Here is a 16017-nt window from a genome sequence, read left to right on the forward strand (position 1 = left end):
GTGGTAAGGAAGAGTTATGCAAGGATTCCCCCAAAATGTGGTCTTAGTACCTTCTCACTGCTTTACACCCAAAGCCACTGGGACAATGCCCTCATACACTCTCTCCAGTCTGTCACAGTGCATGAAAGGCAGTATGGTGTAGGAGCAAGAATTGGAAGTTGGTCACCCTAGGCCTAATGGGACCAGGCCATTGGCCATAAGCTTTATTTTTACTGCTGTGTGATTTTAAGCAGATCCCTTGCTTCATATATACACTTAAAAAAATTATTTTATGAATTTAATGGTTTGGAGAGAGAAATGTACAAGGAGAGTGAGAAACATCAATTTGTTGTTTCACTTATTTAGGCATTCTTTGTTCAATTTTTGTATGCCCTGACTGTGGGCATAAGGTGCATACAAAACCTGCAACCTTAATGTATAAGGATGATGCTATAACCAACCGAGCTACCTAGACAGGGCCAGATCAACTAGTTTTTAAGTTTCATAGAACATTTCAACACTTATTTATCTTATTTCAAACCCACATAATCACCACATTGCTCTCATGTTGTTGTTATTATGGTAAATTGTCGCGGCCACCAACCAGCAGTGACCTCAGAACACTGCGGATGGCTCATTGAAGCACGAGAAAAACATACACAGAGACAACAGAGTCCTGTGGAGAAATAGGGATGAAAAGGCCACTCTCTCTAGTGGAGAATGCCATGGCCACCCTTCCTAGGGGAGAGCACCCCTAAGGGAGAGCGCCTCATTCTCCCGCCCGAGCAGGCTTTTATTGGGTTCGTTTACACAAGAATTCAGGGAGAGCTCATTAATCATTGCCAGGAAGTAAGGATCGAACAATAGATAACAAGGAACTTGGAAGGCCTATTTTGAGTCAGGGTCAGATAGCTAAAGAGCCATAAAACCTTGAGGAACAAACTTACTTCTTCCTTGGACCCTTATCAGTTAATTGAGAGCATTCTAAACAAAGCAGGTTTCACAAGATTTTACATAATCTTTCTTAGGCCTGATCACCCGGGAACCCACCCTTTCCATCACAGGGCGGCACCACCCTGTCATTGTTTCAGGCTTAGGTGGAGCAAAGGAACTAAGGCCACCCCAAGAGATAAGGAGATTTTCTCACAGACAATGAGGACTCAGGCTATGTCAAAGCCGAGGGGCGAGGGTCCATCATCCCCTTTTGCTGTAGCCCCCAAAGCCCTTCCTTGGGGGCCTCCCACATGATCATGCCTGTCTTAAGTTGTTCCCCCATTGGGGAATCTTACCCATCATTGGCTAACCTACCAAGCATTGGGGCCAGTTATGGATGAAGTAGCAGAAGCAGCACTCCTGCGAGGGAGATAAGCCTGTCTCCTTGGTGGTTTATGGTTCCAAGGTCATTTCCTCAGCCTTAGCCTTGGCGGGAGTTACAGCTTCTGATACCAGGGAAGGTGGTTCCCAACAGTAAATAATGCTGAAACCCACAACCAACTGACATTGCACCAATGTTGCCAACATTCATCCACTTGCTTTCTTTGGGCTTTGTTGTGGTATATGCAGAGACAGATTTCTCTTAAACTTTTTTTTAAAGAATTTATTTATTTTTAGAGATAGGGAAAGGGAGGGAGAAAGAAAGGGAGGGAAACATCAATGTGGGGATGCCTCTCCCACCCCCATACTGGGGACCTGGCCCACAATCCAGGTAAGTGTCCTGACTGGGAAGTGAACCAGTTACCCTTTAGTTTGCAAGCTGGTGCTGAATCCACTGAGCCACACCAGCCAGGGCAGATTTTTCTTAAACTTTTATGTGACCTACTCTATGATTTTTTTGCCTGTATGACTTCCAGTATCACTTGCATGCCTTGGAAAGACCCCCTACCTGCTCTGAATGTGGTAGATTTATGGTGGGGTGAGGGAAACAAAATACAACAAAGGAAAAATGTGGGAATAAATCAGGAGGAAAAGAGACCTTATAACTTGTACAGTGAGTGCTAGATGTGGTTTCTTTGAGATGTAGACTTAAAACTCTATAGGGGGTTTTAGTTTTTAGGAGTTCCACAGAAGTATTCTTTATTCTGCTTTATTACTTTATTTAAAACCTGTATGGTTTTATTAATCAATGCACCCCAAATAAATTCAATATTTAAAAGAGGAAAAAGTAAAAGAAAAAACAGAAAATGGTTCTTTTGTTGTTGTCCCATGATTACTCACCTCGCTTAGGTTTTAGAGTCCCCAGGCATAAAAATTTTCCTAGGTCCTCCTGGGAGCCCAGGAATAGCTAGTGTCTCACTGGGAACTTGGGCCTGCATGTATCAGATGTCAGGGGAATCTTTCAAATCCATGATACCTGGTTGGCCCCCTGTTATGGCTGCTTCCCCAAGAGAGCCAACGATTTTCCATGTCCTCCTTTTCTTGCTATGGTCACAACATGCCAGCTGGGAACTCTCAGATGGACTCCCCACCATTCACAAAGGGCTGAGAGACTAGATCACAGTTGTTTGGGGATGAGATCAGGCTGAAAGGAGGGCCAACCTATTCAGTCCAGCTGACATTCAAGCCTCTTCTTAGGCACCACCTGTAAGCTGCTTATATGTTTCTTTCCTCCAGACCCCTGAAGGAGGTTATTTGGCAGTGGTGGTGGTGGAGGATGACTTCCAGTGCACCAGTGGCACTGGGGCAATCGTGCAGATGATATAGAATATCGGCGCTCAGCCTGTGACCCAGAGATTGAACCTGCAGGACTATCAAGAAAGTGGCTCACCATATCTCCAAGGACATCTGGAAGGGTTGACCTGTACTCTCGCATGCTGCCCCTTCTCTCACTGGGACCCAAAGTCCAAATGGTGGTGCTGCCTGGAAATAGCAGATGTTGATGCCTAGAGTCTGCTCCAGAGGTGCCTACCAGCGGCACTCACCTGGCCACCTTTGCTCCTGGGGTGTTTCCCTTCCTTGGCAGCGACTCTGAAATTTTTCTAAGTCCAGATCTGAAGATGTGAAGAGACAGTCCACCCTCTGCCTACATGGGTTCCAGTTGTTGCCTACCTGACTTGTGTGTGTGTTGGCCAGGTTGCTAGTCACCAAAGTAGACTTTCTTGCTGAATCAAGTCCCAGAGCTGAAGACAGCCATGGGCTCTCCATGGAGGCACTTAAAGGGTGAGTTTGTTTGAACATGAGTAAGCCTGGGTCCCAGATAATGGACTCAATATTTCTATACTGTTTTCTCCAAAGTCCCTAATTTGGGAAGTGCAGTGAGATGTCCTGTGGGTGAGGAAGGTTGGACACTGCCATTGTCTTGCCTGCTGTCTCCTCTGCTTCTTCCTTTTTCTACATCCTTCCTAGGTGACCAGCAGAAGAGATACCCAGCACCATCCATCCATGGCTTTCAGCTTTACAAGGTGCATCTCTGGCTGCCTGGATGACTGTTTACCTGGGTGCTGAAGTTGACTAATTGACCAGACTTGAACTTAGACTGGCGGACACAGAAACTGGGTCGAGAAGCTGACCAGTCAGTCCCATATTTGCCAACATGCTCATTTAAAAATATCGCACATAGGATGGTTAAGCTTTCTCCAAGTGGAGGGGGGTGAAAGGCAGAGACATAAATGCTATGTAACACTTTTTATTTTTTGCAAATATGGCTGGTATACAACAGCCTGTTACTTGCAAATGTATAATACTGTAATTCGACATTTTCCTTCCCTAGAGTGCAGTCAGCTCACAATATCTGTTCAATTGTCTCCATGCAAACTTATGATGAGTGTATTAAAGTTATACCTCTCTTTTTTTAAAAAGAGTAAACACAAGACCATGTATCATATCATCATTGCTATGATTACCATTTCTGTTACTGCCTATCATTTATAGATGTTTCACAGTGGCATCTGCTACTACAACACGAATTGACTCCAGACAAGTTTCTCTGCTCATAAAGGGTACCAAGTTAACCCCTTCCTTTGAGGAAATTTCTACATTGACACCGAACCTGCTGCCCAGGTGGAAGTTCCATATGACTTTTCCAAGTTCACAAAACTTGCATTCAAACAAATTCTTCAGTAACTTTGCATTACCACTGTAGAAGCATAGGGGAGGAGTCATTCCTTGACATGGTGACCATCCCAGTCCCAGTGGTGTTGGAACAGAAAAGGAAGGCAGAAAAGACATAGAAGAAACAAAGCAAGGAGGAGAGAGAAAGAGAGTGAATAAAGTTTCCGAAGTACCCTTCTGCTGCCATGACACTAGAGGAGGCCTAGCTGTTGAGTGGCTGCCCATGTATCCAACCTGGAGGACTCTGCATGGGGCCCAGTAGTCATTCCCAACTGGACTGGTAGTCACTTTTATGGCTTCCAGAGGAAAAAGGTCGACCACATGGCTGGGCTGAGAGTGACAGAAGATGTGCAGGGCTGATGGAAGCAAGCAAGAAAAGGGTATAGAGAATAAGGGATGATGGGTGAGCACATTGTGCAGTGGAGAGTTGAAAGCAGTGTACAGGCTCATGGTAGGTATTCATAACAGCTATTGCCATTGTTTTCATTTATTTATATCATTTAGAAATGACACATAGAAGTATCTCAAATATAAATTTCCTTCATATACATGTGAAATGAGGTCACATCACTTTCAGAATATCAATGTCTGGTACCTGCAGAAATGTAAATATGTGATAACTTACCACTCCTTCCCTGCCTTCATTTTATTTACTGCAGAATTCCAGTGGCAGTGTTGTGGCTGATCTTGTTTAACTCTACAGGTTATTTTTTCTTGATTTCTGTAGAGAGAAAACATTAAAAAAAAAACCAGCAAAGCACGCAGAATAATACCCATTCACAGTGTCATTACGTACATAGATTCTGTGGTGTTCTTGCTCTCCCTCCAAACTTGTCTCCCCTTCTACACCATCCCAACCCATCCTACCCAACCTTACACCACACCAATATCACCAAAACCACCACTCTCCCAGTCCCAACTCCAGACCACCCAATCTGTTGTCTCACTCTAGGGTTTCACTCTTCTTGCTATGGCATAACAATGGAATCATACTCTGTCATCTCTGATAACTGAGCTCATATCATGTAGCACAAGGTTTACTACATGTAGAGTCACCCAACTTTGTGAATATATCAGTGTTTTGTTCCTTTGCATGGCTTCAAAATTCCCCATCATAAGCCTTTCTCTAAAATAAATAGGTGACGGATTTTTCCACATGCTACCAAAACTGAGTCCTCCTTCTGTCTTTGAGAAAATGCAAGTCAAACAACCTGATTATAGAAAAGGAAGGGAGAAGTATACACATATCAGTTGGCTGCTCTTGGTCATACAGGCCAGCACTGAGAACCCTCTAAAGTCTGGGTGAACCACATTTCCTTTGTACCAATGAGACTTTGTTCCACTTTGAACTGAATTGTGATTCTCTCTTTTTGGAGATTCCAGACTTAGAAAAGTGACAAATACTTGAAGATTTCAGGAAGACAGCTCATTTCAGGGAAGGAACCTGAGATGACTCAGGAAAAAGCACATTGGTTTTGATGTTAAATATCTGACAGGTGACTCAAAGCATTATTGTGAGAAGTGCACATACGAACCACTGTGAAAGAATTGAACCTGAACACAAGAGTGACTTAAATGTAAAAGAATAATAAATTCAACATCAGGCTGCATGCAAGAAATTAGCCACCATCAAAGAGGAGTAATGACCTTGTCACAAATAGGTATGTTTTCCTCAGGTAACATAATGTTTTAAAGGAAATAACTAAAGAATATACCCAACTAACTAATATCAAATCGGAGTTTTCTAAGTCAGATTATTTCTTTAGCTCAGGCCTTCGTGTCCCTCAAACACTGGACATTTCAGGGTGAGCACCACATATTGGCCCTTCCAGTGGCTTCTGGAGGTGGTCCTTAAGTTCAACTTCTGTGTTATTTCCCTTAGTGTGGAGAGCACATCAACTTGCTTTGGCTGAGGCTTGCATTTGGAAGTACCTTCAGAAAACCTAAAACCAGAGTCTTCTGTAGTGTCCACAATGCCATCCTCCCACATAGACCATTGTTTCCATGTTTCCACTACCTACCTGTTCACTTCTCTGACATTCAACACCATCCAAAATATCTTGTAGCAACTGGTTACTAAGTGAGCACTGTTTTGCTCCTCAGCACAAGGTGACACAGCCCACCTCCAGCTTCTGTCTTTGAAATATCCCCTCATCTCTCTGAGATTCATTTGGATTCTCTAAACAAGTTGGTGGTAGAAAATAAACCTTTAATAGATTGTGTAAATTTAATTGGATTAGACATGACTGGTGCTTCTCTGGGCCTTGCTGTAAAACATACTGCTTGACCCACTGTGTCTGTTTATCTTGTGAATTTTTCTTCCCCTATGACAAGCCTTCTTTGTCACTGGATGATGGTCATTGTGATTTTGGAAGCTCATGGAAATAAACTTGTCCAAAGTCCGTGGTTCCATGTATCTGGTCCCAGCTTTGGTTTTTGGTGTGACAGATGAGAGATCTCTGGCAGCCCCAGAGAAACACCAGGTACACTCAGAGTACTTGAAATTATTTTGGATGGAGCTCATTCATGTACCTAGTATTGAGAACACCTGCTACCTGTGTTACTTTCTCTAACACGTAGCATAATTCAATAAAAGATGCAGACACAAGCCTAAAACAAAGTTTTAGTCAGAGGGCCAGACAGTCACATTAGAAATCATTTGAAGTGACTTTTCTACTTAGTTGTAGATGTTATTTTTATAATCATCTCTGCATGTGGAGACATTGTATTAATGGTGGCCAGAATGACAAATCATAGGACATTGAAATGCATGTAATCTTTGTGCCCAGCCAGAAAGGCCTCACATTTCCAAAAACTTGTTTGGGGGAAAAAGAATTTGAGTTGTTGGGGAGAAGGACCTGGCAGAAATTTAAATGTAACCCAATTCTGTCTTAAAGTGTAGAACTTCTATTCTTTTACAATAAAACTGCCTGCCCTGTCCTGGTGCCCTTCCCCCTCAAATTCACTGTTACTGACCTATGTAGTACAGAGGGCATGAGGGCAGACTCTTGGAAGTTCTATGGCACAAAGTCAGTTGTGAAAACCTGCTGAGAACACATGATAAAGCTCCCCATTTTTTTTTTCAGTTTTCTCCCACCTTCCATTGAATTTTCTTTCTAAACTTTATGATGATGTGGATTGATAAGGAACAGTTTCAGGTCAAATCTGGAATTGCCACAAATAGGTGATGTGGCTTGAAAGGAGCAAACTTGCCTTTGAATTCTTTATCAGTAATACTGAGTGCAATGAAGCAATGATCCTACAGTTTAACTTTTCTAGTTAAATATGGAAAGTGTACTTTTATTTTAACACTGTGTTTTAAAAATTAATAAGAAAGTACTGGCCTTAACTGTCTTGCTAGGTCATTTTGCTTTGACATATTTTTACAACACTTCATTGAAAAACTGCACTTTGACAGTTTTCCTAGTGCACATGGAATATTTTCAAAAAAGATAACTTACAAAGTGACAAAACAAGACAAAAAATTCAAAACATTTGAAATTATATCAATATTGTTTTCTGAACACAGTGGTAAGTAAAATTCAATTATAGGTAAACAAAAAAACAACAAAAATTATGAAAAAAAATATACATTATGCTTCTAAACATCCAATACATCAGTGAAGAAAAAATCTTTTAAAAAACAAAAACATTCCTTGTTACAAATGAAAAGGAAAATAACCCTAGTAAACTACAGATACATCATAAATAATTGTAAAATAAACTTCACATCTGTACAGGACTGTGAGAAGAGTAAAAAAAATTACAGCAAAAGAATTTAAATTTGCCAATAAGTAAAATAAACAAATTAAAAAGAAAGAAGAAGAAAAAGATGCTATAAAGTAATGAAATTTAAAAGAGAGGAAAACCCAATACTTATGAAGGATGGTTGTTTCAAAATATAAATACACCGTCAAACCATAAGATTCATCATGGCAGAGGAAGAAGAGCACAAATAAATAAAATCAGGAATTAAAAAGGAAAAACTACAACTAACACCGAAAATAAGAAAAGAATCATTAATGAATACTATGATCAGGGACAGGAAAAAGGAAGCTCACTCTTACCACTATTATTCAACACAGTACTGTATTTTTCTGACTATAGTTATTGAACAAGACAGATAATTTAAAGACAATAAAAATATAGACAAAAACAGTCATTTTTGGCAGATGACATTTCATTATAAATAGAAAACCTTTGATAACCCAAAAAATGAATATAATTATTGAAAAAATTCAGTAGCCCTGGCTCGTGTGGCTCAGTGGATTGAGTGCCAGCCAGTGAATCAAAGTGTCCCTGGTTTACCAGTCAAGGCACATGCCTGAGTTGCAAGCCAGGTCCTCAGTAGGGGATGCACAAGTGGCAACCACACATTGATGTTTTTCTCTCTCTCTCTCTCTCTTTCTCCTTCCCTTCTCCTCTAAAAATAAAGAAATAAAATCTTTAAAATAGAATTCAGTAAAATGATAAAATAAATAGTAATATCTGCATATCTGTTATGCTTGTATATAATAATAGCAATCAGGAGAAGATGGTGGCAACATAGGTAGGAACAGAGTCCACTTCTCCCTGCGCACTAGTAGAACACCTAGCTGATGTTCTGAGGAACCAAGTGAACAGCCAATGGTATCATAGCAATATGATAGCAATATAGCAATATATGAAGATTTGAGGTCAAAACTGTAGAGGACATTGAAGAATTGGACAGGTAGGAGAATGCTTCAGGACAGTAAGGTCCCTGAGACTATGGCAGCTTCAGCACCAGGCCTGGCGCCCACCGGGTCTGCCACAGGATTCTTGGGAGACAGCCAGGTCAAATGGTTCCCACCCCTGCCAAACAAGGTTTAAGCAGCACAGGATAGACTTGGATGCTTGAAATCACTAGGGAGAATAAGGATGAAGTGGGAAACACATAGGGACAGTGTGCATCCACTGAGACTGTGGATGCTGTCTGGGAGGAGTTGGGCTATGATGGACCCTGACCCAGTCATTCCCCAGTCTGGTTGGAGAGCTGGACTGTGGGAGAGGCCAGATGCTTGTTTGGAGCAGCAGGCTTGAACAGGAAAAATATTTTCTTTGAGAAAAAAATAGGCACTCATCGGCTCTTTGGGGAATTCTCCTACAGCAGTTGCCCTTGCTTCACCTGTCTGTACCTATGCAGCATCCTCAGCCTCAGCTGTGGTCCCATCTCTGCTGCCAGGACCATGACTATGCCCCTACACCTGGCTGCTGTGTTAGAGGCCACTGAAAAGTGCCTGCAACCCCAGTGGTGCACCACAGACCCAACCATCCCCACCCCAACCTGGCTGCTACCACAGCAGCTGAGGCTGGTGGAAGCCCACACCACTGCCCAGTGACTGCTCTCCTGCTGCAGTAGGGGTGGTGGAGCACTCACACCCACAGCTACAGGGTTGTCACGTGCCTGATCATGCCATCCTGCTGCTGCAGTAACAGTAGCAGCAGCAGTGGCAGCTGCGTGTTCACACATGAAGCTCTGTGGATGATGCACACCTGAACCCATAGCCTAGCAGCTGCAAATTCCACCCCAGCAGCAGAAGATGAGTGCTAATGCCTGCAGCCCCAGGGTCTGTACACACCTGACCCCTTGGCCCAGTGGCTAGCCAAACTGCCCCAGCAGTGGAGGCCAAGCATTCATGCCTGCAGCCCCAAGGTCTGTACACACCTGACCCCTTGGCCCAGTGGCTAGCCAACCTGCCCCAGCAGTGGAGGCCAAGCATTCATGCCTGCAGCCCTAGGGACAGAGCCCACCTGACCCCACCCCCCAGAGGCACCTTGCAATCAACCCCACCACCCCAGGTGCAGCAGCAGAGGAGGTGTGTGATGCCTCCTCCATCACAGCAGCCATGGTGGTGCCTCCACCTTGTAGATCTCACTGGCTCACTAAGAGAATGGTGGAGATGCCACTGCAGAGGAGAGCAGCAGGGATAAGGGAGTCAGCAATCCCCACAAAGACTTAACTCAGTGGTGACAGCTGAACTACTCTGAAGAGACTGAGAGGCTCTAGAATCTAGGACAGCAAAAAGCGAGAAGGTGGTGTGTGAGTTGCCCCTAATCAGTGCACCTCAAGGACAGCACACCCAGTGGACTGAAGGTGTAGGCCAGGTGCAGAAGAGCATTGGGAGCCCAGCAGCAAACTGAGGAACTGGGCTCAAGGCTGGGAAACTGTGAAGAGTGTGGGTCAGACCTGGCCACCATCCCTGCAAAACCACAGAAAGGGAGAAAGTGAATCCAATACCCTCTTAGCCTGATGCAGCCAGGAAGACCAGTAGAACTGCCTTGGCTTGTTTAAAACCAGCATGAGGCTTCTTCCTCTGCTGATTTTTTAATTCCTTCTTCCTTTCTTTTCTTCTTTCTTTGTATTCCTTCTTTCTTCATTTCTCTGTAGTTTTTATTGCTTCCTTCCTTCATAATTTTTATTCCCACAAGTGAGACAATGAAACCTGGAGCTGTGAAAGGATCAGAGTTAGACCCAAAGAGGGTTATCCCAACAACTGAGAGCGTGAGACAAATTTCACTTTGCTACTCCAGAGAACTTGCAAGTTATTGTATATTTGTATTATGTTTTTTTTCATTATTTTTATATCTTTTATTTTATTAGTATTTTTTTATTTCTCTTCTTTTGGTTTAGTCTTCTTCACTTCGTTTGTTAAATTGCATGGTTTGACTGATTTCCCTTGTTCTCTCTTTCATAGTGTATTTTTCATTTTCTGTCTTTCTCTTCACTTGTGTCCCAGTAGCACACTACTCTAGGTCCTATACTTCCTTATTCTTGTTATTCAGATCACATAGATTCTGTCATATGATGGTTACTCCATTACTATTATAAATAATTGCTGTTCCATACAATTGTAAAAACTACACAGCACCCCTCCCAGATCTTAGCTCACTTCACTGTTTCTGGAACTTTAATATTGTTGTGGTTAATTCTATTCTCTCACACACTACACCTATTTTCTATCCGTTACTCTCACTTTACCTCATAATTTGACTTCTCACAAGCCCACTGCTTCCTAGATCCAACTCACAATCCTTCCCCACCAACAAGAGTCTTATCTTTTTTCCACCCTTTCTAAAAAGTGGCTAGTTGGGTGAAATGTCATGGTTAACACTATATATATCCAAAGGATCTCCTATCTCTCTTCTATGGGTTGGTACTTGAAATATCATAGAACACACTCCCACTGTCTTAAACTGTTTTGACTTCCCCCTCCAACCGATCACAAGAAAAAGTAGATGAGAGCTGTGAATACCAGTATACTGGCTGGAAGTGGAAACCCACCAACAAAGGAAGGACCAACAGATAACAACAGAAGAAGGTAAAAGACTGAGTTGAAGCCACAGTACCCTCCACTCAGGAATGATCTGGAAATACAACTAAATCATGGGGAAATTACCCAGAACAAACAACTGAACAAGAGCAAGACAGAAACCTCAAAATCTGGTACACACAGAAGACCAGGTTCAACACAACCTGTCCACACCTACAGAACAGAATAAAAGAAGTGGTGGAAGGAGTGACCCTCAGTTGACCAGCTGGAGGGAAGGACCCACCAAAGAAAGACCCAACAACAACCAAAAACTAAAGCATGCGGAGAAGTAACATAAACGACAGTCCAAGACTATTGAGCTCAGGAGATCAAGGAGACTGCACCACTGAATCTCACAGGTCTTCTACCATAGAAGTTCACACCATAAATCTAGGGAATCAGAACAAATTAATTTAAGAAGCAGAGGCTAACAAGAAGAGTCTCACAAACAATAGGAAGACAAAAAAAATCCCCAAATGTAAGGAAAGGAGGAAGTCTCAGAAAGAATGCTAAATTAAAAAGAGGCAAGTCAACTATCAGATATTGAGTTCAAAGCAATGGTTACAAGGAAGTTCAATGAGCTCACAGAGAATTACCAAAAATACAGGGAAACTAGAATGAACTCACTTCAAACTCTGTAAACATGGGAATGGAAATAGAAACTATCAACAAGGGCCAAGAAGAAATGAAGAATACAATTTCTGAACTAACGAACACAATAGAAGGAATCAAAAGCAGAATCAATGAAGCAGAGGATCAGGTCAGCGAACTGGAGGACATGGATGGAAAAAAAACACTCAGCAAGCACAAGTAGAGGAAATGAGTCTCAAAGAGAAGGAACAGGGGTTAAGGGAAATGCAGGACAATATGAAACATAATAATATCTGTATAATAGGGATACCAGAAAGAAGAGAAGAAGAACAACAAGGGATAGAAAACCTGTTTGAAAAAGTAATGATGGAAAACTTCCCTAATTTGAGGAGAGAAAAGGTCACACTGGAGTAAAAATAGCCTTTTCAACAAATGGTGTTGGGAGATCTGGACAGCTACATGCCAAAAAGTGAAACACAACCACCAACTTATACCATATGCAAAAATAAATTCAAAGTGGATAAAAGACTTAAATATAAGCTGTGACACCATAAAAGTCATACAGGACACTTTGGCAGGAAATCTCACACATTCCATGCAGTTACATCTTTAATGATATGTCCCCTAAGCCAGGGACATAAAGGAAAGAATAAGCAAAGGGGACCTAATCAAATTAAAAAGCTTCTGCATGGCTAAAGAAAATGGCATTAAAATGAAAAGAGAACCAACTATATGGGAAAACATATTTGCCAATGATACTTCAGAAAAGTGTTTGATCTCCAAAATATATAAAGAATTCACATGACTCCACACCAGGAAGACAAACAAGCCAATTAAAAAATGGGCAAAGGACATGAACAAACACTTCTCCAAGGAGGTCATACAGATAGACCAGAGTCATATGAAAAGATACTCAGCATCACTAGCCATCAGAGAGATGCAAATTAAAACCACAATGACATACCACTTTACACACCAGTGAGAATGGCTATCATAAACAAATCAACAAACAAGTGTTGGAGAGGATGTGGCAAAAAGGGATCCTTCCTGCACTGTTGGTGGTAATGCAAATTGGTGCAGCCACTGTGGAAAACAGTATGGAATTTCCTCAGAAAACTAAAAATAGAACTGTCTTTTGAACCAGCAATTCTGCTGCTGGGATTACATCCTAAGAACCCTGAAATACCAATCCAAAAGAACCTATGCACCCCAATGTTCATAGCAGCACAATTTACAATAGCCAAGTGTGGAAGCATCCTAAGTGCCCATCAGTAAATGAGTGGATCAAAGAATATACTACATTTACACAATGGAATACTACGCAGCTGAGAGAAAGAAGGAGTTCCTACAGTTTGTAACAACATGGGTGGAACTGGAGGTCATTATACTAAGTGAAATAAACCAGGTACTGAGGGACATACCATATGAGCTCACCTTTAAATGTAACATAATCAACAAAAGAAAAAAGCAAGCAAAATATAACCAGAGACATTGAAATTAAGAATGATCTTACAGTAACCAGTGGGGAGTTGAGATAATATAATGGGGGGAAGTGTTTTCAGGAATTATTATAAAGGACACATGGATAAAACCAAGAAGAAGGATGGAAGCAAGGAAGGGAGGTTAGTTTGGCTGACCGGGGGGGAATCATAGGTGGAAAATACAGATCTCTGTAATTGAACAACAATAAAATAATTTTAAAAAATCCAAAGAAGAATATAATGAAATAATTCCAATACATTTGCATGAGAAAGAATTAACTATTTAGGAATTAATGCATGCACAGAGGTAAAAAATGTGTACTATGAAAATTACAAGATAATTTAAAAATTGTAAGAAAGTGAAAAAGTTTACACACAAAAAAAGAGAGAAAAAATTGTGTTAAGTGATTGATAAGTTCAAATTGTTAAAATTACTTTACTTCCCAAGTCAGTTTACAGGTTCAGTGAAGTCCCTCTCAACATGCAAATATTATTTTTCTTAGGACTGGATTAAATAATTTTCAAATTTCTATGGAATCAAAAAAGCCCCAAATGTTCCAAGCATTTTTGGGAAAAAGGATAAAGCTGAAGATATTGCTTTCCATGGTCTCAAACTATGCTATGAAGTTTTAATAATCAAAATGGTAAAGTATTTGCACAAAAACAGACATGTAAAATACTGGATCAGAATTGAGAGCTCATGTTTCTATCCACTCATATACTGATGGGCACTTAGGCTGCTTCCAAATATTGGCTATTGTAAATAGCATTACAATAAACACAGCAGTGTGTATACATTTTCTAGTTAGTGTTTCAGCTTTCTTCAAGATAGATTTTCAGAAGTGGAGCTACTAGGTCATTAGGCAGCTTGAGTTTTAATTTTTTGAAGAAACTACATAGTATTTTTTCTGGTCACTGCATTAATCTGTATGCTCAGCAAGAGTGCACAAGGTATGTACACAATTGAATATTCCTCAGCCATAAATATAAAGAAAAGGTAACTTTTGGAACAATGGGGATGGCCTTAGTATATATATATAGCACTATATATATTGTGCTAAGTAAAATAAGCAAGTCAGAGAAAGAAAACTACCATATGAACCCACATATATTTATAACCTAATAAGCAAAACAAACAAACAAACAAACAAAATACAAATAGAGTCATAGATACTGAAGACAGTCTGACAGTTGTCAGAGGAGATGAGTTTGGAAAGAGGCATATAAGTGGGAAAGAACTCATGAACAAGGACAAAAATCTGGTGATGAAAGTGAAGAAGGGTGAAGCAAAGTAGAAGAGGGAAAGAATAATTAATTTTTTATAAAAAAGACTTCACTTTGGAGGGTAAACACAATAATATATCCAGATAATGTATGATAAAATTGTACATTTGAAATCTATATAAAATTATTATGAATATCAACCATACACATTGAATACTAAATAAATAAACAATTAAATAAATACTCTACATGTTCCTTCGTTCTTGATCTGGAATTCAAAACCAAAATCCTGAGGTACAATAACTATCCCTGAAAATACAGCATCTAGAAGAAGTGACACCTGTTTGAGTGTGGTTGGTACCATCATAATATGGGTGTATTAATTTATGTTTTTAATTTGAACATTTCACCTAAAGTGTCATATGGTGTGCTTGAATGTGATATTGTTCTGTTACAGAATTACATACTCATGATTTTGTGATGAAGGCTTCTGTAATAAAAATGGCTGTTATTAGTGCCAGACCCTGTACTTTGTGTTTGCATACAAAAACCCTAAAACTTTTCAGTCAGTTTTCTCATAAGTGGATTGAAATCAGAAATATTCAGGGCCAAGTCCCACAATTTGAGAACATTTTTTTTCTATTTTAAACAGGAATTCTGATGCCAATCACATCTGATCAGCCATAGCTGCCCCTAAGTGAGAGCAACAACACCAATCCCCTCAGAAACCCCACTCTGTGAGGACTCATGGAGGTGTTCTAGTGCCCTGGGTCTTTATTTCCCCTTTTGTAAATAGTGTCAAGAATATATATTGCTCAAGTGTCTGAAGAGAATGTCCGCTTATTTTTCATTTGGACACATTGTGCAGTATCTTTAACTTTATGTGATCCAGATTAGATGAAGGGGAAGCCTTTTGGATATCAGTCACTAGGGAATAACTGGGCAAGAGAGGGAATGGGGAGTGTGTGGATGTCTGTCATCCTAATTAAAGGATGGCAAATCCATCTGTAGCTAGGCAATCAAGGTTGGTCTAATTTGCACCCAGTTAAAAAGGATCACATAAAAGCTACATAGAGAAGATTCTTGATATAAATCTTTCTCTGTCTGGCAGTGTGGGGGGAGGGGTGGAGAACACATAAAACTAGCCATTTTATTCTTTTGAGGTTAATGTCTTTCTGTTTTCTTTCTAGGTCTGGTTTAGGATCTTTGTCCATGGAAGAATGATTTCAATAACTCTCTCACTATCAAAGTTACCACTGAAGTAATCATGTATCAGTAAGGTACTTCAACAAAAGTGCTGGAAACAGTAGTTATGATCTTATACACCACTAAAATTCACCACATACTGAAATGAGCACCTATGC

Source organism: Phyllostomus hastatus, unplaced genomic scaffold, assembly GCF_019186645.2.
Source record: "Phyllostomus hastatus isolate PE091 unplaced genomic scaffold, TTU_PhHast_1.1 phas_contig_29, whole genome shotgun sequence".
Classification (NCBI taxonomy): Eukaryota; Metazoa; Chordata; class Mammalia; order Chiroptera; family Phyllostomidae; genus Phyllostomus; species Phyllostomus hastatus.